The sequence below is a fragment of the Rousettus aegyptiacus genome, unplaced genomic scaffold, assembly GCF_014176215.1.
Source record: "Rousettus aegyptiacus isolate mRouAeg1 unplaced genomic scaffold, mRouAeg1.p scaffold_m13_p_9, whole genome shotgun sequence".
Taxonomy (NCBI): domain Eukaryota; kingdom Metazoa; phylum Chordata; class Mammalia; order Chiroptera; family Pteropodidae; genus Rousettus; species Rousettus aegyptiacus.
In genome coordinates, this window is record NW_023416312.1 from 14,797,204 (window position 1) to 14,823,229 (window position 26,026).

Consider the following 26,026-nt stretch of genomic DNA (forward strand, 5'->3'; position numbering starts at 1 on the left):
ATATATGGGAGGGTGTGAATATGTCAAATGAAAGTGCTTTGTGTAAGACTGGCCACAGGTATTCCCCGAAGAAAATGTTCACATTTGGATAGCCCAAGAAGAGTCAGCACTGGATATATAGAATTTAGGTAAGGGGGAATTCATTCTTGCAAAATATCGTCTATATGTGGTACTGAGATAGGTATTTATATGTATATTATCTCAAGTAAGTACCTAATGGGGTGGTAGTATGATATCAGCAGAGGAGAATGTTACAAACTGAACAAGATGTTTGGAAGTGTCAAATGATGCAGAAACAGAAAGAACAGAATTAGAATTAAGGAAGAGAGCTTGTGTTATTAGAATGTAATTGATGACTTTTGCAGAGAATAAGTTCCAATTAAAAGAGACGGAAGCAAAACTGTAGACTTGATGTGGGAATGAATCTTGTGCAAATGAACATTGAAATGCAAACAAGATTTAATAATTCAGTGGTGAAGAATTGTAGCAAAGCTGAGAGAAGATGTTTTTGATTTAAAATGGCAAAGGAGCTATGTGATGATAATACTGTTTATATATAATAGGCATTCAACAAATATTTTTTGAATAAAAAATTAAATGTTCAGTGTTTGAAAATATCCATGGGGAAGGACAGATAAACAATTGAAAGGTACTGAATTAATAACTTCCATGATTTTAAATTTCCAACAATATCTGTAAGAAACACCACTTCGTGAAATTGCCCAGAAAAAGCATAAGCTTTGGATATTTTATGTTTTTTGTACTTGTTTTTAAATGTACAGCAAGTGCAGGAAATAAAACACACCTTGATAAAACATTACTTAAGAAATGGCAACTCGCTATCAATAACAATTGGTTTTTGCCATTTAAAAGGCCAAAGAGAGAGGAATTTTGATAAAAGATAGATTCTTACTTGAAAATGTGTATGTATGTAGAAGAGGTGTTCTAAATATAACTTTTTATAATTTATTTCAAATATTAGGAGCCTCTTTTTATCATTGGCTTTCAAAACACATCTTTCCCCAAACACATCTTCCCTATTCATAATTCTTAATACTTAGAGATCCCACATGACTTATTTTTTGTTCACTTAATCATGCCTATTTATGGTTACTTTTAAAGTACTCAGAGTAATTTTGTTCAGGTTGACTTTTCTCTGTATCTTAGCATTCCCATAGTTATGGAAAGTGATTTTACCAGCAATATAAAAATTTGTTGACACATGTAAATGGCTTACTGTAGGATGGGCTATCATGCCAAAATTTGTTCTGTTTTTCAGATTTTAATCTAAAGTTTAAAATTTGTGTGCATAAATGTTTTTTTCTTATTCAGCGTGATATATTTGCATGTATATTTATTTTCTATAGAAATACCAAATAACTGAAATGTGTTTTCTATATTCTTATATAAATATAGTAGCAGTGAGATTTAATAATAATAACAATCTAAACGTTTATTGATTGCTTACCAAGTGCCAAGCTCTGATCAAAATGCTTTATAGTTATCATTATACAAAACACTCATAACCTTATGTAGAACATATTGTTATTACAATTTTACTACAAAGAGGGAATAGAGAACAGGGAGGCACAGAAAAGTTCAAAGTGCTCATGATCACCAAGCCAGGAATTTCTGGAGCTGAAATTATAAGCCTTGCATGCTCACTCCAACATGTGCTCTCTAATCAACAGAATATATTGTGATTTTTATTTTATTTTTTTACTTATTTTTATATCATTATTTTTTATATTAGTTAAAATTCAGAAATGCAGAAGTTTTTGGAAGAGTTCCTATCTCTAACCATCTTTTTTTTTCCTGGATTTAAATCTGCAGATTTCCTTTCTTATGATTATATTATAAGAAAATAGTTATATAAGCATAGAGTATATATTCTAATATTTTGCTTGATTGTAAAAAGTTACACTTATACAGTTTTGAATAATATACGCAAGTACTAAAACTTATTATGCCTAGGTGGTAGTGGCATTTTTTGAGAGCTTATATTTTGTGTGGAATTTCCGCTTTTAAAAAAATGGATTACTTTTTAAAACTATAAAATTGTCAAGAGAGTGTTACATAAATTCTCCTAGGTTTGTAACAGATTATAATAAGTACTGTTAGCTTTGATTATGTACATATATAATAATATCACATGTATAAAGCATATTATATAATTAGTTCATAATGGATTATTTTCAAAATACATAGATCAAGAGTCTTTGAGCATTTTCTTTAGATATTAAGGGTACATGTGTTAATCCAAGCAAATAAGAAAATAATTTTTATAAGAAACAACTCAAATTTGAGTCCTTAAAACCATTTTTTTTGTTTTATATTTAATCGTAAATATAGGTAAATATATTAAGCATATCTTAACTACTGTTAATATATTTATAATAGGATGAACAAATTTATCCTTAACATATTTAATGAAAGAACTCATAGGTAGACATTATGTACATATTTATTTTATTTATATTTTACAAGTGTCCAGAGATAGAAACTGTCTTCTTATTGAGATGTTTATAGACCATAATTTCCGAAAATTAAAAGATCATTTTATAGGCACACTAATAAGATACTTAGCCAACAGTTAGATGGATTTCCAGTTTCTAGTCTGGAAAGTAAGGAGCTTACAAGTCGCCATTCAGTCCTAAGTAAAACACTATTCCAAAGTTCTATAACAATGGTTCTGCGTTAGCAGTCAGTGACTTCAATACTCCACTCACAATAATGGCTAGAACAACCAGACAGAAAATAAGTAAATAGAAGACTTAAACTACACAATAAGCCAACTTAATCTAACAGACATATACTGGACATTCTACCCAACAAAACAATACACATTCTTCTCAAGTGTATGTGGGACATTTTCCAGGATAGACTATATATTAGGCCACAAATTAAATCTGAATAGATTTTAAAATATAGATATTATACAAAGTATCTTCTTTAATCAAAATGAGATGAAGTTAGAAATAGGCAAGAAAAGGAAAACTGGAAAATTCACAAAATTGTGGAAATTAAGTAACATACTTTTAAAGAACCAGTAGATTGAAGAAATCACAGGAGACATTGGAAAATACTGAGAGACAAATGGAAATGAAAACAAAACATAAAACTTATGGGATGCAGCAAAGTGGTACTAGTGGAAATGTATAGCTATAAATAGTCACATTAAAAACAAGACATATCTCAAATCAAACAACCTAGCTTTACAATGTGAGGAACAGGAACAAGAAGAACAAACTATTGCAAGCAAGGAAATAATAAAGATTAGAGCAGAGATAAATGAGATAGAGAATATTAAAGCAGTGGAGAATATCAATGAAACCAAAGTTGATTCTTGGAAAAAAATCAGCAAAATTGACAAATCTTTACTTAGACTTGAAAAGAGAGAGAGAAAGAGGAGTCAAATTACTAAAATAAAAAATGAAAGTCATTACTACCACCTCTACAGAAATAAATATGTTTTACAGTCATACGATAATAGGGATACATTCTGGAAAATGTGTCCTTAGGCAATTTCGTCATTGCGCAAAAATGGAGTGTACTTATACAAACCTAGACAGTATAGCCTACTACATGTTTAGGCTATATGGTCTATTGCCTCTAGGGTACAAGCCTATACAGCGTGTTACTGTACAAATCCACACTAGATTAAGTCAAACATAAAAGAAAATGATGCTATCAAGAGATGCAGTAAACATGAGATGTATGAGGCTACTGCCTGTGTAACACAACATGCTGTTTTACAGTAAGCTTTTTTTTATAAGTAGAGGGAGTACATTCTAAAATAATGATAAAAACTATAGTACAGTGGATACATAAACCAGTGACATAGTCATTTATTATCAGTATTAAGCATTGGGGTCTTTTGCTTTTCCATATACATTTTAGAATAAGTTCATGGATAACCACAAAATAACTCACTGAGATTTTTATTGGAATTGCATTAAATTTATAGTTCAAGTTAGAAAGAACTGACACTTTGAAAAATTGAGTCTTCCTATTTATGAACATGGATATTTTTAGTTCTTTTTTGAAATCTTTTAACAGAGTTTTTTTTTCACATGTATCTTGTACACATTTTGTTGGGTTTACACTTTAGTATTTCATATGGAGGGTGCTAATTTAAATGGTAATGTATTTTTAATTTCAAATTCAATTTGCTAATTGCTGGTGTATAGGCAAGCGAATGGCTTTTGTACATTAGCCTTGCATCCTACAACTATTGAGAATATTGAAAGGGAAAAAGACAACTATTGAGAGTATTAAAAGGGAAAGAGAAAGAATAGACAGATTCATCAGTAGAACAGAATAGGAAGTCCAGAAATAGACTCACATAAATATAATCAACTGATATTTGACAAAGGAGCAAAATCAATACAATGGAGTAAAGATACTCTTTTCAACAAATGGTTCTGGAACAACTTAACATTCATGCACCAAAAGAAAAAAAATTATTAATCTACACGCAGACTTTATACTCTTGACAAAAATTAACTCAAAATGGATCATATACCCATGTATAACACAAAACAATAGAACTCCTAATAGATGACATAAAAGAAAACCTAGATGACTTTGGGTATGCCAGTGTCTCTTTTAAATACAACATCCAAGCAGTTACCACTAAAATGATACAAGATCTATTTGGAAGAATGGCTGATTTCAATTCTGAGACAGGGAATATTCCAGACAAACCTGGGACATCTGATCATACCAGAAAACAAGTAGTTATGAAAGACTACTGGATTTATTGCCAAAAATTAAGTAGCCAACCTGAGGAGTTCACATTAGCCAATTGCAAAAATAGTTAGGCATAAAAATAATTGATCTCAATAAAATTAAATACATAAAGTGTGTTTGATTCCATAAATTCCTAATGACACTTAAAAAACTAATTGAATGTTTCCAAAGAATGCAAAGGAACTAAATTATTATTCTTTACACAAATAAGCGAAGATAAAAATTCAAGTATTCTTACTTTCCAATTCAAATAATACCTTAGGATAACTTCATAGATTATGAGAAATAACTCTTGGCTGGTGGCCCTCTTCTCCCATCTTCAAATCTAATAAAGTCACCTCATTCTGACCCTTCTTTCTATATTCACATGCTCCTCTGACCCTAGATAGGAAAGGTTCTCCAGTTTTAAAGAGTCACATGATAATGTTGGGCCAACCCAGATAATCCAGAAGCATTTCCCCATCTCAAATTTTTAACCTTAATATACTCTGCAAAGTTTCTTTAACCAGGTGAAATTGCATATTCACACATTTCTAGGATTAGGGTGTGAACATCTTTGGAGTGGTGCTGTTCTGCCTAACACTTCCGTTGAATTACTTCCAGTCTAAAAACTGATTTATAGAGCACTTAATATTTGCCAGGCTAGGTGATATTTAATACTTTCAAATATCCTGTGAAATTAGATATACAAGCCTTTAAACCATAGAGAGGTGGGTTACCACTCATTATTTAACTGAAGTAACTTATCTCTATATTTCTATGTAATTATTCTCTATAAACTACTTATTAATAAGCAAGAAGTATTTATCCTGTATTAGGGAAATAATTTACTTTAAATTCTACTACAAATATGACTTGCTCAGAAGTGGACCATTATTTATTTAAACTTATAATTCAGAGTTAATTAACGCCTTTATATGTGCCTTTATCAGTATAATAAAATCTCCATTTCTAATTAAAAAGCAATATGTATCACTTACGATATGATCCTGTATTAATAAATTACATGAAATATTATTTTCTAGTTTTAATAGTTAATTGCCATGAATATTGCACAATAAATACTCTTAATAATTGGTTTACTTGGATTAAAATATTTTTTCCTCTAAGCTGTTTCTTGCTTGGCTATAAATTGGATACTTTTCCATACTTCATTGTGAGCTAAAGGGAAACCATTCTATAGTTCTATTATTTAAGATTCCAGAGAAAGCATTTTGTAGCAGTCATTTACCAAAATTTGGTAAGACCTATGACTCTAAAATTAGCAAAGGCAGAAAAAGTGGCAGTTAATAATAGTGAAAAGTCTAAAAGGTGTCAGGATAAAGGTGAACATGTAGTAGAATCACTGTAAGAGATAACTGGTTGCAAAGCCTTCTAGTGTTTGATATTACTCCAACTTGATTGCAAACATTTCTGAAACAAATAGATCTTATCTTTGACATTATGCTGAAGGACATGCTCAGAAAGAGCTTTCTTTTCTTACTGCTTAGATGTGCACTTGAGCTAAGCACTAGAATTTTGAAGGGGCAATGTAAAATAAAAGAGTAGGCAGTATTGGCAGTATATGCGTAGATTCACATTTTACGCTTACAAATGCAAATGTACAATGTCAATTATAGTATAGCACATTTCTAGAGTAGTTTTATGTTCAGAAAGCATAAAAAGAAAAAGAAACATCCTTGCAATGTTATCAAGTTTAGAGGGAAACTTTGTAAACAGATTTGATGATAAAATAAATATTCAGATAAAACATATGAAAATATTCAGTTGTAAAACATGTTAAGACTTCTCTCTAATAAATACACTATTACACACTCTGTGGTAAACTGTGGGCAATGTGTATGGATATGATTTTAAAATAATGGGATATCTTATTTCTATTTGCTATGTCTTCATAGCATTATTTTTACTTAAGATATGCAAATGAAGAACTGTATCAAGCAAGAAAGAGAAAATGTGCTTTTTGAAGTGATATAAGTAATCCATTTAAAATTATTTAAGGTTTATTTTGGAGCTGTGCAGTTTAATATGGTACCACTGGCCACATGTAACTATTGAACACTTGAAATGTAGCTTGTTCAAACCGAGACCTACTGTAAGTGCGAAACACAATTTCAAAGATTTAACATGAAAAAAAAAGTAGAGTATTATATTGATTACATGTTGAAGTGGTAATATTTTGTATATTGCATTAAATACATACGTTATTTAAAATCGTTTTAGGCATTTCTTGCCTCTCTTTGAATATGACTACTAGAACATTTAAAAATTACATATGTGGCTCTCATTTATGGTTTGCCTGATATTTGTGATAGAGTGTTGTTCCAGACTTTCCTAATTACTGAGATACCTCCCTCCCCCCCCCTCCGTTTTTGGAGGGATGAAATTTTAATTCATAAATTAATGATAAAACTATAAAAATAAATATACTTAAAAGATATGGTAAAATATTAAAGTGTTAAAATAAGCATTTCAAATTTTGTCATTGAATTTTATTCTTGAATCAAGATGTAGAAGAGAATTGGTCCAAAAGATATTTACAAATGTGTCCACCAATCAAAACTGAGAAAAAAGATATTATAGCTCTCTGTCCTTCAGCCTACTCAGAAAAGTCTGTGTCATTAATAAATAATGATTCTTTGATAGGTCATAAGAAATCATTTTCTATATTAAAATTCCCTATGGAAAAGTAAATTGCATAGAAAAGATTTATCAGGGAATTAACTATCAACTTTGATTTTTTTTTTAGAACATGTAAAAGCTAACTTATTCTAATCACTTTATGGCCACAAAACAGGCTCTGTTTCCAGCCCACATAATTTAAATCCAAAAAGAATACTTGCTGAAAAGGATTGGTAAAATGTCAACAGGTGCTGGGAAGAGTTTTGTAGGTTGGCCCACAAATTGGCACTTGAAATTACTTCTCTTACAAAATGAATCATTGAAATATGAATGTCAGTATAATTGGCAAACCACATGTCACCTTTTTTCCTGTGTGAAAATCAAATCATTTCCATAAAAAAGCACATAGCCTATAAAAGAATAATAAAGTAATGATAAAATAAAAGAGGATAAAATTAAATAGACAGGTATTTATGGTAATGGATTTGCTAGTGAGTGATAATTAAACATGAAGGATAAATTAATCAAAAATAGTACATTGGGACGCAGGAGTAGTGTATCTCCAGAACCTAACCCAATGCTCAGTATTCTCTGGAGGACAAAAATAAATCAGTGGCTAGTATTTATATGCAAACTAAATATCAACAGATAAGCTGCGGAATAGAGAAGACAGAGAAAGAACATAATTCTAATGCTCCTCTAAAAATGATTGAGATATATTCTTCATGCTTTTTAGTGTTTCTAAATATGAATTCCTAGAGCCTCCCCTTACTTTCTTAAAAGCAGCTCAGGCTGAGCAGCTCATTTTTATAAATGGCCCTCTGTACTATTTCTAAGAATCATAGGTCAGATTAGTCAGACTGCTGTTCTAACACTGATAATTAGATCCACCCCCTACCAAAATCTGCAGTTAATTGGTAGAATTTCTAGCTTTGTATGTTCTGTCATTAAAAGCATTGTACAGAGAAATTACAAAGACTGTCCTAAGTAAATGACTTTTAAAATTGACTATTAAAAGCCTTTTCTTTCCCCTGAAAGAGTCATGGCCAGCTTAACATACGTCTTAAAATGGATTGCTTGTTGTGTTCATCATCAATATATTACACATTCTCCTGGAAACCATAGATGATAAAGGTACTCTTCATGCTGAATACTGTGTAAGGTACACTGCATTTTGCAAGAATTTATTAAGACCTTAGGGTAGATATATATGAGAAATATATGTGAATAGATTCAGGAAATCTCTCCTTCTAGTCCCTTATTCACCATTGTGATTTGGGATTAAGCTTTGGCTTTGCAAAGCATGATCATTTTATTTTATGAATAGAACACCAGGAGTTCAGAGACTTGGGTTTTTGTTTTGACTGTCATCTTTTCCTTGTGCATCACTTGGTAAAGAATGGAAGGGGAGATAGGGATTAGATCAAGCAAAGAGGTATTCAGTAAGATATACACTTCTGAAATTTATATAGAATTCCTTTTAAATAAATTTCTGAAATATTTTTAGAAAAGGTGGGGTCAGAAATGAGTTAAATGAGAGAGGCAGAGCAAAGTGGCTAAGAATTTTGCTTTGGAGACTTACCACTTAACCTTTCATGACTCAAATATGTCATTTGTACAATGTGGATAATTCAACAATGTATTGGAAAAATTAAAGGCCATAACATAGTTAATTCACTTAACAGAATGTCTGGTATATATATTAGATGCTAATTTTTTTGTTACAAGTAGCTACTTTAGGAACAGCTAATTTCACAGTATAATAACATGGATGCAGACTGTCAAGAGCAAACAGGAGGATGTTTTCAGATTCAATTTTGTCCATACATGGGTTTGTGAGCTGAGTGCCCATTTTAGTCAAAACTATGTTTTTGCAGAGAGATAATTTTTAGAGGTGATTAAAAGTTTGATTATAACCACTCTGTGTTTCATAATTTAAAAACATTTTCACAAAGTATGTGATTAATTTTTTTCCATTTAAAAATTTTATTGTCACTAATGTGAAGCATTAAATATAATTAGAATTTCATAAGGCATCTTGGGAGATACACTTTCATATATTAAGCAATGCAGAAAAAGTTGAATTTCATAGGTGGTCAAGAACTCAAAGGAAAATAAAAGGATAAAAAGATAGTAAAACATGGTTTATGGTTCTTAAAAGACATTTTAATGTGGTTACTTATTTTCTAATGAATGCAAGTAACAAATTGATTGCCCATCTATGAGCAGAACCTAAATTAACAATTTAGAAATGAAACGGTGACATAAAATTAAATGAAACTTTTACTTTCACCACCTTTCACAGGGTCATTTATTGATTAAATTATCTCCTGTGCTTGCTGCTTGTCTTGCTGCATCAATCAGCCATGAATTTAAATTAGAGGCATTTTGAAAATATAATTAGTAAGTCATCACTTGTATTTATTGAGTAGTAAATTTATATTTTTATAGTACCTCAGCTATAGTGTGAGCCTTTGAATAATTCATTTCTCACACGAAATAGGCAAATTACAAATATCTAGCGAGTTGTAATTCTGGATAATGGTTCTTTAAGGATGAAGAACAGTAGTTAAGCTGTACCTTTGGTCACGCATGGCAATATGTAATTACCATCTGTGGTTCTCAAGATCAACTTAATCTCTAATATGTAATTCAAATACTTGTTGAGCTATACAGTATAATACATGGATAATCCAAATGACTTGTTTTATAAGTAGATGCTATTTTTTATAAACAGTGTTTTGAAAATAGCTTGGTAGTTAGGCTTATTCTGCAGTCAGTAGTAGTGTTGGTGGTGGTGTTGCTTTCCTCCTGCTTCACCTCCTTTCTTCTTCATCATCATTATCACCATCTAAACGCTTTTATACAGACTGTCCCATTTAATAGTCCTCAAACTTTAGAGGCATCAAAAGCACCTAGATAGCTTGTCAAAACACAAGAAGCTTGGCACCACCCCTGGAATTTCTGATTCAGAAGATACGAAATGGGGCCTCAGGTGAGGCCAGTGCTGCTGATCCAGAGATCATGCTTTGAGAATCACTACTCTGGTAAATGCCTGTTTTCTTATTTGTCCCCTCATCTATTTTTTTAATGCTAATATGCCCAAAGGTGCAATATTACTGCTTTTTGCCTCACTGTACACCAACCTCTGTGAACTTCCAAAACAAATCACCAGCTCTGATCTCTCTTTTGAGCTTCTGTTCTGTCACCTGTTATAGTACATCTCCACTTCAAGATCCCACAGGCTCTTCAAATTTAACATGCCCAAATTGGAACTCATAAGTCGACCCCTACAAAGATTGTGTAAATCAAGAATCATCAGATTTTCATGAGGAGCTTATTGGTATGGTGTCTTAATCAGTTCAGGTTGCTATAACAAAATACCACAAATTATGTGGCTTAATCAGTATTTACTTCTCACAGTCCTGGAAGCTACATAGTCCAAAAATCAAGGTGCCAGCAGATATGGCATCTGGTGAAAGCCCTGTTCCTGGCTGGAAGATGGCCTTCTTACTGTGTCTTCACATGATGGATGGAGAGAGAAAGAATAAGTTCTCTGGTCATTTCTTTGGCACAATTCCCATCATGAGAGTCCCACCCTCATGACCTCATCTAAATCTAATTACCTCCCAAAGACCTCACCCCCTAATGCCATCTCATTGAGGATTAGGACTTCAACATATAAATTATGCGGGATACGCTCAGTGCAAACATATGGTCTTTTTAAATTAAACTTATTGGAGTGACATTGGTTAATAGAATTATATAGGTTTCAAGTGTGCAATTCAACAATACATTCTGTGTATATTGCATTGTGTTCGCCACCCAAAGACACTTCTCCTAAAAAGCCAAACGTATAGCCTTAAACAATCTCCTCACAAATTAATTATAGTGGCAAAGGAAAAATAACTATTATAGTAAATATACATTGGAGAACTTGAACAACATCTTGAATGGCGTGATCAAAATTAAAACCACCAAGAAAGGGAAATCAACATCATATGACTATAGATGAGGTGCCCTGAGAACACATTACTTCATTGCTCTTCAAACATGGCTTAAATCATGGCCCAGCACATAGACACCTGCCTAACTGCTTGGTCTCACTTCTTCCCACTTCCCACCTCCCAGTTTGCTTTTACTACCTTATTAACTTACTTGAATAGTGAAGAAAATGCCAGATTCTCTCTTGTTTTGGATTTTCATTCCTGTTACTCCCTTTTGCCTAACTCACACTTCTTCATTCCCAAGTGCCTCTTTGCCTGGTTAAAACCAACTGGCCTTAGGACTGCAATTAACATTGTTCTTTCTGAGAAACCTTCCCTGCTGATATCCCTTTCAGAGATGGTTTAGTAGCTCTCTCCTATTTAGGGCTATCAGACCTCTTACTGCACCATGTTATAATTTCCACCTCAGTACTCCCTGGCTTGAATGTGAGTTCCTGAAGGGTGGGAACTGTCTTGTTCATCTTTGTTTCCTCAGTTCTTAGAACAGTATTAGTTAAGAAATAGCTTCTTAATGTGTATACTGAATGTATGGATGGATGGGAAAAATTTTAAATGCAGTGGTTAAATCTTTATTTTCATTTGGTGGAACACCGATTCAAGAAAACAATAATATTTAGTTTTATATTTGGCACTCAGTACTGGGGAGACAAAATTGGATCTGTTCCATGTTCTTCATCTAATTTGAGATTCAAAAACTACAACTGTGGGGACCTGTTTCTGCACTACTATTTAAGGTGGTTTACAAAATTGGGGGAAAATATAGTTTAATTTTATATATAATCTTTTTGATGAATGTTTTAGTTATGAATAATTTATTTACTAACCATTATAGGTAAATTTAAACATGCATAAATACATATAATTATTACTTTTATTTGTATATTTAGGGAAAATTAAGAGACAATGACTGAAAGGATATGTTTAATAAAAATTATTTCTAGGTCATGAAATTAATCTTTTGTATTTTCTAACTTCTCTACTATTAATGTAGATTAACATTATATGAAGAAATAATATAGAATTTTTTAATAAGCAATGTTTAGGGATAATATGGTTTTATGAGTAACCCCATGCTTTCTACTTTTTCTTGAAACGGAAAAATGTTTTCTATGATTTTTCACACTAACCATCATTACATTTTGTATGAGCATTCAACATCTCCAACTCCTGTTGTTACTTGTCCTGTTGATGATAGCCATTCTTACAGGTGTAAAGTGGTATCTCATTGTGGTTTTGATTTGCATTTTCCTAATAGCTGTTGAAGTTGAGCAACTTCTCCTATGTCTGCTGGCCATTTGTATGTCTTCTTGGGAGAAGTGTCTGTTCAGGTCTCTGCCCAATTTTTTTAATTGGATAATTTGTTCTTTTGATGTTGAGTTGTATGAATTCTTGATAAATTTTGGATATTAGCCCCTTACTGGAGGCATTGTTTGCAAATATCTTCTCCTATTCAGTTGGATACCTCTTTGTTTAATTGATGGTTTCTTTTGCTGTGCATAAGCTTTTCAGTTTAATATTGTCCCGTTCATTTATTTTTGTGTTTACTTTCTTTGCCTTTGAGGTCAAATTCACAAAATCCTCTGTAAAACCAAGGTCCATAAGTTTAGTATCTATGTTTTCTCCTATGCAGTTTATTGTTTCACATCTTATTTGTAGGTCTTTGATCTATTTTGAGTTAATTTTGGTGTATGGTAACAGATAGCAGTCTAGTATTATTCTTTTGCATGGAGCTTTCCTATTTTCCCACCACCATTTATTGAAGAGGCTTTCATTTCATCCATAGTATGTTTTTGACTCCTTTGTCAAAAATTATTTTCCATATATGTGTGGGTTTATTTCTGGGCTCTGAATTTTGTTCTATTTGTCTGTGTGTCTGTTTTTCTGCTAATACCATGCTGCTTATTATTTTCACTTTGACAAGGCACAGTATCTTTTTATGATTAAAACACTGAATAAAAAGGGTATTGATGGGAAATACCTCAACATAATAAAGGCCATATATGACAAACCCTCAGCTAATATCATACTTAACAGTGAAAAACTGAATCCTTTTCCCTAAGAACAGGAACAAAACAAGGATGCATACTCTCACCACCTTTATTCAATATAGTATTGGGAGTCATAGCTACAGCAGCCAGGCAAGAGAAAGAAATAGAAGGCATCTAAATTGGGAATGAAGAAGATAAATTGTCACTTTTTGCAAATAAAATGATTCTTTGTATAGAAAATCCTAATGATGCCACCAAAAAAACTATTATAAAGGATAAATACAGTATAGTTGCAGGTTTCAAAATCAATGTACAAAAGTTTATTTCATTTCTATATACTAACAATGAAATTTCAGAAAAAAAGGAAAAAAAAATATTTTGCAATTGCAACAAAAGGAATAAAATACCTAAGAACAAACTTAATAAAGCATGTAAAGGACCAATATACAGAAAACTATAAGACATTATTAAAAGAAATTGAAGAAAACACAAAGAAATAGAAAGACAGTCTGTGTTCATGGATTGGAAGAATCAACATACTTAAAATGGTCATATTACCCAAAACAATATATAGATCAAAACTCTGATGGTATTTTTTAAAGAAATAGAACAAAATGATTGGAGTTGTATGGAATCATAAAAGACTCCAAATAGTCAAAGCCATCCTGAGAAAAAAGAACAAGGCTGGAGGTATCACACTACCTGACTTCAAATTATACTACAAAGTAACCATCATTACATCTATAAAGTGAATGGATTCACAATTCAGACTTAGATGTAAAGTGGCTGTGAAGTGAATTGATTCACAAAATCATCAAGAAAAATTTACTAACCACTTAAAGCTCTAGTATTCTTACTAGGGGTGATATACAGAGACTGCCATTCCAATAGTCTCCTGCAGTTTGAAGCATTAAAGATAAAATAATGTGTTTAGAAATACTAATTACAGTCCAGCACTTCTTAACGATGGGCATACATTCTGACAAATGCATTGTTAGATTATTTTGTTGTGTGAACATAATAGAGTGTACTTACACAAACCTAGATGGTATAGCCTACTACACACCTAGACTATATCATATAGCCTATTGCTTCTAGGCTATAAGCCTATACAGCATGTTACTGCACAAAATAACATGAGATTAAATCAAACACAAGAGAAATCAATGCAGTTAAGAGACACTGGAAACATGAGATGTATGAGGCTGCTGCTGGAGTAACCTGGCAAACTGTTTTATGGCAAACTTTTTTTATAAGTAGAAAGAATACACTCTAAAATAATAATAGATAGTATAGTTTACTAAGTACTTAAGTCAGTAACGTAGTTGTTTATTTTTATAAGTATTGAGTACTGTACATAATTATATGTACTATTCCTTTTATATGACTGGCAGTGAGTAGAGTCTTCTTTACACTAACATCACCACTAAGACACTAAGACATGAATAATGTGTTGCATTACACTGTCACCAGGTGATAAGAATTTTTCAGTTTCATTATAATTTTATAGGACCACTGTCTTATATATATGTGGTCTGTTGTTGACCAAAATACAGGAGGAGTGTATTCCTTTAATTTTTGTACATAAATACTGATATATCATGAGGGGAAAGTGTTGACTCTTTTTTTATTGGCATTTAAAACTTTCAAGACATTTATGAATTCATTTTGAAGGTCAATCTATAGTTGGATTTTTTAAATCCGTGAACGTATTTGTCCTTTATCCACACTTATCTATGTTGATCCAGTGGCAAAGGGCTGTTAATGATTCACAGCATTGTCACTTATCAACAACTGACTAAGAAAATAGCCAAAATATTATAAATTCCTTATTTGGCTTAGCATGGAGGTCTCTTTTCATCTAGCCAAGCATTCTGCAACTTAAGAACTACAGGCTATTTTATTTTTCATATAATTGAACAGTGCCCTCCTTTTCATTTTTTATTAAAAATTATTGATGTGACATTGATTAATAAAATCAAATAAGTTTCAAGTGTACAATTCAATAGTACGTCATATATAGCATTGTGTGTTCACCCGCCAAAATTAGGTTTCCTTCCATCACCAAATATTTGACCCCTTTCACTCACTCCTCTCTACCTCCTCCCTACCCCCATTCCCTATGGTAACCACTAATGCACAGTCTGTGTCCATGAGTCTCATTTTGTTTTTTGATAGTTCCAGTGAGTGAATATTCCAAAAATTACCATTCACCCTCTTGGAGTAAAATATAGTTTCCAGTTACACTTGGTGCTTTCCATCATAAGTGGCCCAAATCAGCTGAGAGGAGTAAAAGGCCTATTACATGCATAACATCAATGAAGAGTAACTCTTCTCAGATGCTTGATGAGTGTTCATTTCCTTCCCCCTTCTTACTTTACTCCCCTTCACATTCTTTGCTTATTTAAGTGTTAAAAAAATGACTTACTTGACTACCAGTGTATTAAAATAACATTTTATTCTGAAAATGTCAAAGCATTAATAACACAGATTTTTAAAGTCAAATTTACTACATCTTGGTGGTAATTGGGGATTGTGGCTGATTAGTCTGATGTACCTTTGCATTGGAATCTGTGATAGTTAAGAGGAACATTTAACCATTTGTCATGTCAGCCACTGCTGAGAGGAAAGCAATGTTCTATATGCATATTCAGCTGCTGCATGATGTGTTGCTGCATTTCATGTTACATATAGTTTTCCAGTGCCTACTCAGAGCAATAAATCTTAGTGCTAGGTTCTTGTCATTTTTCATAATAACTGAAAAAATATACAGTTTTCCATTTTATTGAATGAATTTGAATTCATGGAGGGCATTGAATTGTGCATACTCTCTAGTTTATGTGCCTATATATGCTTGGAATATGGATAAGTTGAGCTTCCTGGGCAAACTAATCACAGGATCTTGTTTCTATTTTGAAAATGTGAATGTTTCTGTCTCTCTTTACCATAACTTAATGTAGTATGCTGATTCCCACGCCTCTGCAGTATCCAGGAGGGACATTTTTGACTTATGCTCTCATTAGTTTCTCTAATTTTAAGGAGGGAAGGCAAACCTAACTGATGGCTGTTTTAACCTCTTTGTTTAACCAGTTATTCAGAGTATTAGCACTTCAGGGACTGTTCTGGCCCAAACATCCTTGAATTTGAAGTCTCTAATAATATTTAGGTGGGATAACCCTGAGGATATGTAGTCTTTATTCCTCTAGATCAGTGGCTCTCAGATTGGTGGACACCAATCACCTGGGGGACTTGATAAAACTCAAAGGCCAGGGCTCGATCTTACTCCAGGGTGGGCAATGCTGATACACACTGAAGTTTGAACACCATTGCTCTAGATGTTCAAACAAAAAAAAAAGAGAGAGAGATATGTGATTTGATTAAGATAGAAGCTCAGAGGACATGAGTTATCCCATGAGCCTGTTATCCTTGATCCCCAGCCACTGTCATAGAACTTTACTGAACTCTCTCGGGCCTGTTGGCTTTATTAGAGGGAGACTGTATAAGAAACAGATGATTGACTAAAGAAGCAGTGGTACATATATACAATGGAATATTACACAGCAGTAAGAAGAGATGACATACTACCATTTGCAACAACAGGGATCAACCTCAAGATAATCATGCTAAGTGAAATAAGCCAGACAGAACAAGTTGAAAATCACATGATATCACTTATATGTGGGATTTAAACCTAAAAGCAAACAATGAACAGGAAAAATAGAGACTCAGGGACATGGACAGTGGACTAGTGGTTACCATAGGGGAAGGGGGAAGGAGGAGGTAGACAGGGTAAAGAGTGTCAAAGATGTGGTGACAGAAAGAAATCTAACTATGGGACGTGAACACACAGTATAAACTATATACATATATATGCCTTACTGTTAAAGTGTACAGCTGAAACTTCTTGGATTTAGTTAACCAATGTCACCATAAAAATAAATTTAAAATTTAATTAATTAATTAATTAAATTTTTGAAAATTTCCAAGGGGGAAAAAAATAAAGTAAGTTTTGAATTCATGTTGTCCTCCAGCTTTGAGTTAGATTTTTTTCTGTCACCACGTATTTGACCCCCTTTACCCTGTCTACCTCCTCCCTCCTCTCCCACCCCCTACCCTCTGGTAACCACTAGTCCATTGTCCATGTCCATGAGTCTCTCTTTGTTTGTCCTGCTCATTTGTTGCTTTTAGGTTTATATCCCACATATAAGTGATATCATGTGTTTTCAACTTTTTCAGTCTGGCTAATTTCACTTAGCATGATTATCTCAGTCCATCCAGGTTGTCGCAATTGGCAGTATTTCATCTCTTCTTATGGCTGAGGAATATTCCATTGTATGTATGTACCACAGCTTCTTCAGGCAACCATCTATCATGGGACACTTTAGTTGCTTCCATGTCCTGGCCACTGTGAATAATGCTGCTTTGAACATCAGTGTGCAAATACCTTTTTGGATATGGGTTTTCAAGTCTTTGGGGTAAATACCCAGTAGAGGGATTGCTGGATCATACGGTAGATCAATTCTTAGTTTTTTTGAGGAACCTCCACACTGTTTTCCATAGTGACTGTACCCATTTACAGTCCCACCAGCAGTATATGAGGGTTCCTTTTTCTCTGCATCTTCTCCAACACTTGTTATTACTTGTTCTGTTGATTATAGCTATTCTACCAGATGTGAGATGGTATCTCATTGTGGTTTTGATTTGCATTTCCCTAATAGCTAGTGATGTTGAGCATCTTTTCAAATATTTCTAGGCCATTTGTATGTCCTCTAGGGAGAAGTGTCTGTTTCAGGTCCTCTGCCCATTTTTTGATTGGATCATTTGTGTTTTGTTGTTGTTGTTGTTCTTATTGAGTTGTATGAGTTCTTTGGATGTTTTGGATATTAGACCCTTATCGGAGGTGATGCTTGCAAATATATTTTCCCATTTGGATGGTTGTCTCTTTACCTTGTTGACAATTTCTTCTTATAGCAAACAACTTCGATTGCATATTTCAGTAGTTACTATGTTTTCCTTTTTTTTTTAAGAGTAACAGACTTTATTTTTTTAGGCCAATTTTGGGTTTACATAAAAAACCTGGGTAGTCATTGCAGAGGATTTCTATATGCTTCTTCTCCTGACACTCCATTGTTTCCCCTGTTAACATTTGCATTAGAATAGTGTAGTTATCACAATTTTTGAACCCATATTAATGTATGATTATTAACTAAAGTTTCCATGTTGCATTAGGGTTCACTTTTTTTTATTATCCAGTTTTATGGGTTTTGAAAAATGAATAATGTCATGTATCTATCATTACAGTATCATACAGAAGAGTTTCACTGCTCTATAAATCTCCTGTGCTTCATCTGTTCATCACCTCCCACCTCGCTGCCTCAATCCCTGGCAACCGTTGAACTTTTTGCTGTCACTATAGTTTTGCCTTTTTCAGAATGCTGTATAGTTGGAATCATATAGTATATAACCTTTTCAGGCTGATTCTTTTACTTTATGCATTTAAATTTTCTCCATATCTTTTCATAGCTTGGTAGCTCATTTCTCTTTATCACTAAATAATATTTTATTATCTGTATATACCATAGTTTATTATCTATTGAAGGGCTCCTTGGTTGCTTTCAACTTTTAGCAATTATAAATAAAACTTCTATAAACATTTGTATGCAAGTTATTTTGTGGGCATAAGTTTTCTGCTCATTTGGGTGAGTACTTAAAAGCATGATTGCTAGATGGTCTGGTAAGATGATGTAAGAAACTGTTAAACTTTCTCCCAAGGTAGCTGGGCCAGTTTTGCATTCTCAATAGCAGTGAATGAGAGTTCCTGTTGCTCCGCTTCCTCAGCAACATTTGGTATTGTCAGTTGGGATTTTATTCATTCTAATAGGTGTGCCATGCTTTACTTTTAACACTTAACATATAGCAAACTTGCGTCCGCAACATTCTTCTCCTCTGATTACTGTATAGTCTTGTGGTTTTTAAAGATCATTGCCCTGCTTCTTATTTTACCTATTGTAGGCCCCTCCAAAGTTTAGTGTTCTCTCTTCCTTCAACAGGTGTGTGGATGGCTACACTTGTTTTGCCAGTTCACTGTACTCCCACATTTAATTATCATTCCATTGTTTGCCTCTCTGGTGTCTAGTGTGACCCCCAAGACAATGTGCCTTTCTCTTGGGACTCAAAAAGGACATTAAGATTTGAATGAGTCATAATATAACTTCATTTTCCTAAATGAGTCTCCTCTCTTAGGCTTCTTTTGTAATGCTTTTCTAATTTTCAGGGTCTATTACCTATTTTTTACTCTTATGGAGAATTCAAACATACAAAAATATATAGCGAATAATATAATGAACAACCATGTACCTGTCACACATTTCAATAATCACCAACCCATGGCCATCCTGCCTCAACCCCTCCCCTTTCACTTTTCCTACTATTGTATTATTTTGTAGCAAATTGCACACATCATCGTTTTATTTTACACACATATATGAACAAATATGGATTCTTCTCTTACTAACATAAATGTAAAATGATTATCACACCTAAAATAAAAACAGCAATTTTTTCTTCAAATATCTAGACAGTGTTCAAATTTAAGTTAGGTTTAATGAGGTCCATACATTATTATTAATAGATTTACATTTTAAATCTTTTAATACATAGACTTCCTCTCCATCTCTTTGCCCCCTTGTAGTTTATTTATTGAACAAGTATCTTGTTCTATAAAGTTGCTCATAATCTGATTTTTACTGATTCCATCATTGAGATGTAGTTTAACATGTTTCTCTAAACTCTGTAAGTACTTTAAATAAGTAGAAACTTTATATAAGTTTGATTGCTTTTGCAACTATTATAACTTAATTTTTTTGATTTATGTTAATGCCAATTTGCCAGTTTATTGCTGGTTTTCTCCTAATCTAACCCTAGATAGCATACCAGCATATCAGTTTATGCTAATCCTGAAATCTTAATAAAGTTTTAGATAAATTATGTAAAGACTTGCACAATGTTGGACATCTAATTTATGAGATAGCTGGACTAGAACCCTGGACTCCAGACACTGAAATCATGTTCTTTTCTCTAAGCATTCAGTTAGCTTTGTAAAAGTAGCATGCCTATTTATAAGTTGTAAGTTTCTTACAACAGCAAACCAAAGAGTTCATTTGCACAACCTTCTCTTTACTGTGTAATATTCTAGTAAAACAAACCAATAAAGAACTTAATGTATATACATCTTTGAATTACCTAAGTACTGTCATTGCATACTCATAGCTTAGTCATTAAAGCCTTTGGGATCTTCATTCTGAATAGGAATCCTGATGAGAGTACTTGCTGGGTGATCTGGAACAGGTTACGGAACCTAGTTTCTTTGCCTGACAGATGGGATTTTTAATAGTAATGACCTTATGGGATTGCTCTGATTATTCAATAAAGATAATGTGTGGGAAATGATTAGTACAATGCCTGGAGCATAATAGTAACTGCTCAATAATATCAGAAACTATAGGCAAGGGAAGTATTGTTGGGAGAAAACTGAGGCAAAGATAAGGTGAGGGGATTGGCCTAATATTACATAGCTGGTATGTAATATATTTGTTTTGTTTTTTTTTACAAAAATTTTAAAGATATTTTAAAATTTTTTTAGAGTTGACATTCAGTATTATTTTATATTAGTCAGGTGTATAGCTCAGCAGTTAGACATTTATATAATTTACAAAGCGATCCCCCAATTAGTCTGGTACCCCCCTGGCAGTATACATAGTTATTATGATTTTATTGACTAATAATTTATTCTTAACATGAGAGGTTGTCTCTTATATCTGAGCTGACCTGGTAAGTCTCTAATACTGTGAAGGAAGGAATTTACTTAGGTCTAGGCTATGTGGAAAGAGCAGGCGGTTTGAGAGGAATCTCAAATTGAAGATAACACTCACTGTGTCAATTACACTCAACCTTAAAATCCTTAAACTACTTCACACTGCTTAATGCTTACTTTGGCCTGAGGTAGATTGAGATTTTTTTTCAAAAAAAATTGCACATAAGCACACACACACACACACACATACACACACAAACATACAAACATACAAACATACACATACAGGGTAGGAGTGGTCATTGCCAAATAGCAAATAAGTTTTTTTCTCTTCTCTGAACAACTCTTATAATGTCGATATGAACAGTATACTTAAAGCATAATCCTTTATGGTGAAATTTAGTAATGCAAATAACATCTACTACTATTTGGGTAAGAATTAAAAGAGCACTCCATAGAGTTTATTTTTTCCCCTTTGAAACACACTACTCAAGTGATACCATAAGTGAATTAATTTTAAGTTGTTCTAAAATTTTTTGAGATTTTTTACTTTCTTCAGTTAAGTTCTCCTGAGTAGGCAGTAGATACATGTACTTTACTCTTCCTCTACTTGATTCTTCCCTTAGTACCTCTTCTACTTTAAAGTGAGGAAATTTTAACTTTAAATGTCTATTCTATTTAATAATGTTTTCCTCTTTTTTATTAATTAATGTTTCTAAAAGTTTAAATTGTTTGAAAAAGAAATAATTTCTTTTTATATATTCTTAAATATTATATGCACAATTATCAAAAGCAACTGCTATTGGCTTGCCAAAGCTAAAAGTTAAAATGTATGATGATAATGTTGATGTAATTTGTGACCTTTTTTATAAGCTACTTTGCCCTTTGAAATTAAGTGTGCCAGAATCTACAAGCATACTGTATTGAATAGATTACCCTAATGTTTTTGTTGACTTTTAATAAGAACTCTTTAAAGCAACTGTGAAATGTTATTTTTTAGCTTTTATCTTTTTCAATAAAAATCAGTGAAGCCATTTTAATTTGTACCTTTGACTGTTCTATAAAATTTCCCTTCATATGCTTCTATATCTTACTACTTTACATTTTCAAGCACACACACACACAAAGTTGAATCCATAAACTATCAGGTTTTCCCTGTGATAACTAGAATGTATTAGCACATCCTGTCAACCATACATTATTGCTTCCAAAGCTGATTCAGCTCTTTTAAAAATAACCTTTGATTTTATATTTAAAGAACTTGTCACCCTTCAATGTATGGTGTCAGAATGACAGTAGAGATTTCACTAGAAAAATAAATGTCAGTGGTTAAATCTTGCTGGTCCACAAAAATTCCCTATTTGCTAAATTGCATTTTACCTTCACCTACAAATATTTAATAGGAGAACTGACAGTTGACAGCTAGGTAAAACTGTATCAATTTTATGCAGTAACTGGACAGATTAACATTTAAAGATGTTAAAAAGACTATGAGAGAATTAAGAAATATCAAAGTGGTACCCATTTAATATTATAACTTATTTTTGTGTTTAAATTATTAAGGCTATACTGAATAATAACAAGAGGTTTTTTTTTAGGAGATCATGTATTTGCCTTTTAAACACAATGTAAAATTGAGAGTAATTTCCCAGCCTAGCACTGATTCCAATCTTAAGAGAGTATGAAGGAACTCTGGAAAAAGTGTAAGTGTATTATGTATTTTCTAAGTGCATCTGGTTGCCCATCTCTTGCAGCCAGCTTTGGAAGGACAGGCAGCAGCAGTGGATTTCTGTGGTCACCCATTTCTCCAGAGTCCTTGAGCAGTATGAGGGAGAGGAAAGCAAAGTTGTCCAGAAAACCTGGCATCACAGGGAAAGTCCTTTTTCAAATATCTTCTTGCCCTCAGATAAAATTTTATGGAGCACGATGATAGGCAGAAGAAAAGAATGACAGGTAATAAGAGATTAAGAAGAGTCTTGAGAGTTACTAATGAGAAAAATAATAGAAAATGGTAAAAATTAGGGCAGACATGCTAAAGAGAAGAATAATATTGGAATTTTAATAAAATTCAATAATTACAACTACATACTTTTTTATCTTTATCTTATGATTTCATGTTTATTCTTTATCTTGATTTGTCTATTTTTATTCTCATGGTACTGAATATATGTTTATAAGCCATTTTTATTAGTATGTTTTTTCTTAGTTATACTATGGTAATATACAATCCCCAGATTTCAGTGCCTTTTAATGGAATTGGTTTATTTATGTCTCATGTTACATGCTAAGTGGCAGCTGTGGCTATGGTCTGTGTTCCTTCTTAATTCCTGGATCCAGCGTAAAGGAATAACCACTATCAGGGGCATGACATTTTCATAGCTTAGGGAAAAGGACAATGGTGGAAATATGAAATGAATTTCAAAATTTCTGCTTGGACATGACTTGAAAAAATAATATAATCTACTCTACCACCAAAATTCTTTCTAGAATAAGATGTAGTATAGTAACATTAACTTTAAATCAATGTGCAGAAAGTGAGTTAGGAAAACTGTAAAGCACTGAGTTCTGGAAATTTTAGGATAGTTTCTATGTGGAAAACTGTTAGAAGGTGATAGTATTAAATATAACACAGTGATAATAGATGGCCTTTATTGAGAATTCACTATATATCAAACACTTTAAATATTTTTTGGCATAGTTTCACAATAAATTTTGGACATATGTACAATTATCTTTCTCATCTTACAGATAAGAATACAAAGACAGACACATATAGGAGACTATTATTACTTATAAAGTCACTGAGTATGTATGGATGAAATGAAATACAAAAGTGAAAAGGTGTTTGTAAAACATGATTAATAATACTATTAATGTGTGTGTATATATATTTACTTATTTATAGACATGGAAAGTTCCCATCTTAATTTCTTGCAATTATGTGAATGTTTTCATGGCCTAAGCTCAAAGAAATTTTCCAACAGATGCAATCAAAGACTATTTGCAGACATATCTGCAGCATCCAGCTCAAGTGACCAGTGAAGACTGTGCCAGTGTGCCCGACAGGACACTTACATAAAGCCACTCTGCTAAGACTGAGAGACATAGCCACTCTACCCAATACACAAAAGCAGACACAGGGATGCAGCCCAAATGAGATGACAAAGAAACATCTCCCAAACGAAAGAACAGAACAAAGCTCCAGAAACAGAACTAAACATAATGGAGACAAGCAATCTACCAGATGCAGAATTCAAAACACTGGGTATAAGGATGCTCAGTAATCTCAGTGAGAGCTTGAGCAAAGAGATAGGGGAAAAAATGGGAATAGAAAATAGAACCAGTCAGAAATGAAGAATACAATAACTGAAATAAAGACTACATTAGAGGGAATTGACAGTAGATTACATGAAGTAGAGGACCGAATCAGCAATTTAAAAGATAAGGTAGCAGAAAACACCCAATCATAATAGCAAATAGAAAAAAGAATTTAAAAAAAATGAGGATAGTTTAAGAGGCCAAAATTTGCATCATAGCGATACCAGAAAGAGAAGAGGGACAGCAAAGAATTGAAAACCTATTTGAAGAAATAATGACAGAAAACTTCCCTAACCTAGTGAAGGAAATAGATATAGGCCCAGAAAGCACAGAGATTCCCAAACAAGATGAACCTGAAGAGGCCCACACCAAGACACATCATAATTAAAATGCCAAAGATTAAAGACAAAGAGAGAATTCTAAAATCAGCAAAAGAAGAGCTGTTAGTTACCTACAAGGGAGCTCCCATAAAACAGCAGATTTCTCAACAGAAACTTTGCAGGCCAGAAGGGATTGGCACTAATTATTCAAAGTGATGAAAAGCAAGGACCTACAGCCAAGATTACTCTACTTAGTAAGGCTATCATTTAGAACTGAAGGACAGGTAAGAGTTTCCCAAACAAGAAAAAGCTAAAGGAGTTCACTGACACCAAACCGGCATTACAAGAAATGATAGAGGGACTGCTTTAAGAAGAAGGAGAGGAGGAAAAAATAACAAGATGAATAATAAAATGAAAATAACTACATATCTATCAACAATTACTTTAAATGTAAATGGAGTAAATGCTTTAATCAAAAGATATAAGATGGCTAAATGGATAAGAAAATATGAGCCTTACATATGCTTCCTATAAGAGCCTCACTTCAAGTCAAAAGACACACAGACTAAAAGCAAAGGGATGGAAAAAGATATTTCATGAAAATGTAAACAAATAAACAAAAACACTGAGGTAACAATACTCGCACCAGACAAAATAGACTTTAAAGCAAAGGCTATAACAAGAGACAATGCAGGACCCAGTAATTTTATTTCTGGTTGGTTATTTAAAGAAATTCAAGACACTACTTTGAAGGGACAGGTGCATCCATATTTTTGTTGCAATATTATTTACCATAGCCAAGATATGGAGGCAACCTAGGTGTCCATCAATGGATGAATTGATAAAGAAGAGGTGGTATGTATATATAATGGAATATTTCTCAGCCATAAAAAATAATGAAATCTTTCCATCTACAACAATATGGATGGGCCTAGAGGGTATTATGCCAAGTGAAATAAGTCAGACAAAGGCAAATGTCATATGATTTCACTTATATGTGGAATCTAAAGAACAAAGTAAATTAATGAATGGAACAGAAACAAACTCCTGGATACAAAGAATATTCTTATGGTTGCCAGATGGGAGCAGAGTTGGGGAGATGGGTGAAAAAGGGGAAGGGATGAAGAAGTACAAATGGTAGTTACAAAATAGTCATGGTGATGTAAAGTATAGCATAAGAAATATAGTCAATAATATTGTAATAAC

General features: G+C 32.8%; 1 protein-coding gene across 6 annotated transcripts in view; it reads left to right on the plus strand.

Moving 5' to 3' along the window:
* The window catches only part of IL1RAPL1 (interleukin 1 receptor accessory protein like 1), a 1,213,847-nt gene that overhangs the window by 477,350 nt on the left and 710,471 nt on the right, over positions 1-26,026 (plus strand). The window lies entirely within an intron of this gene.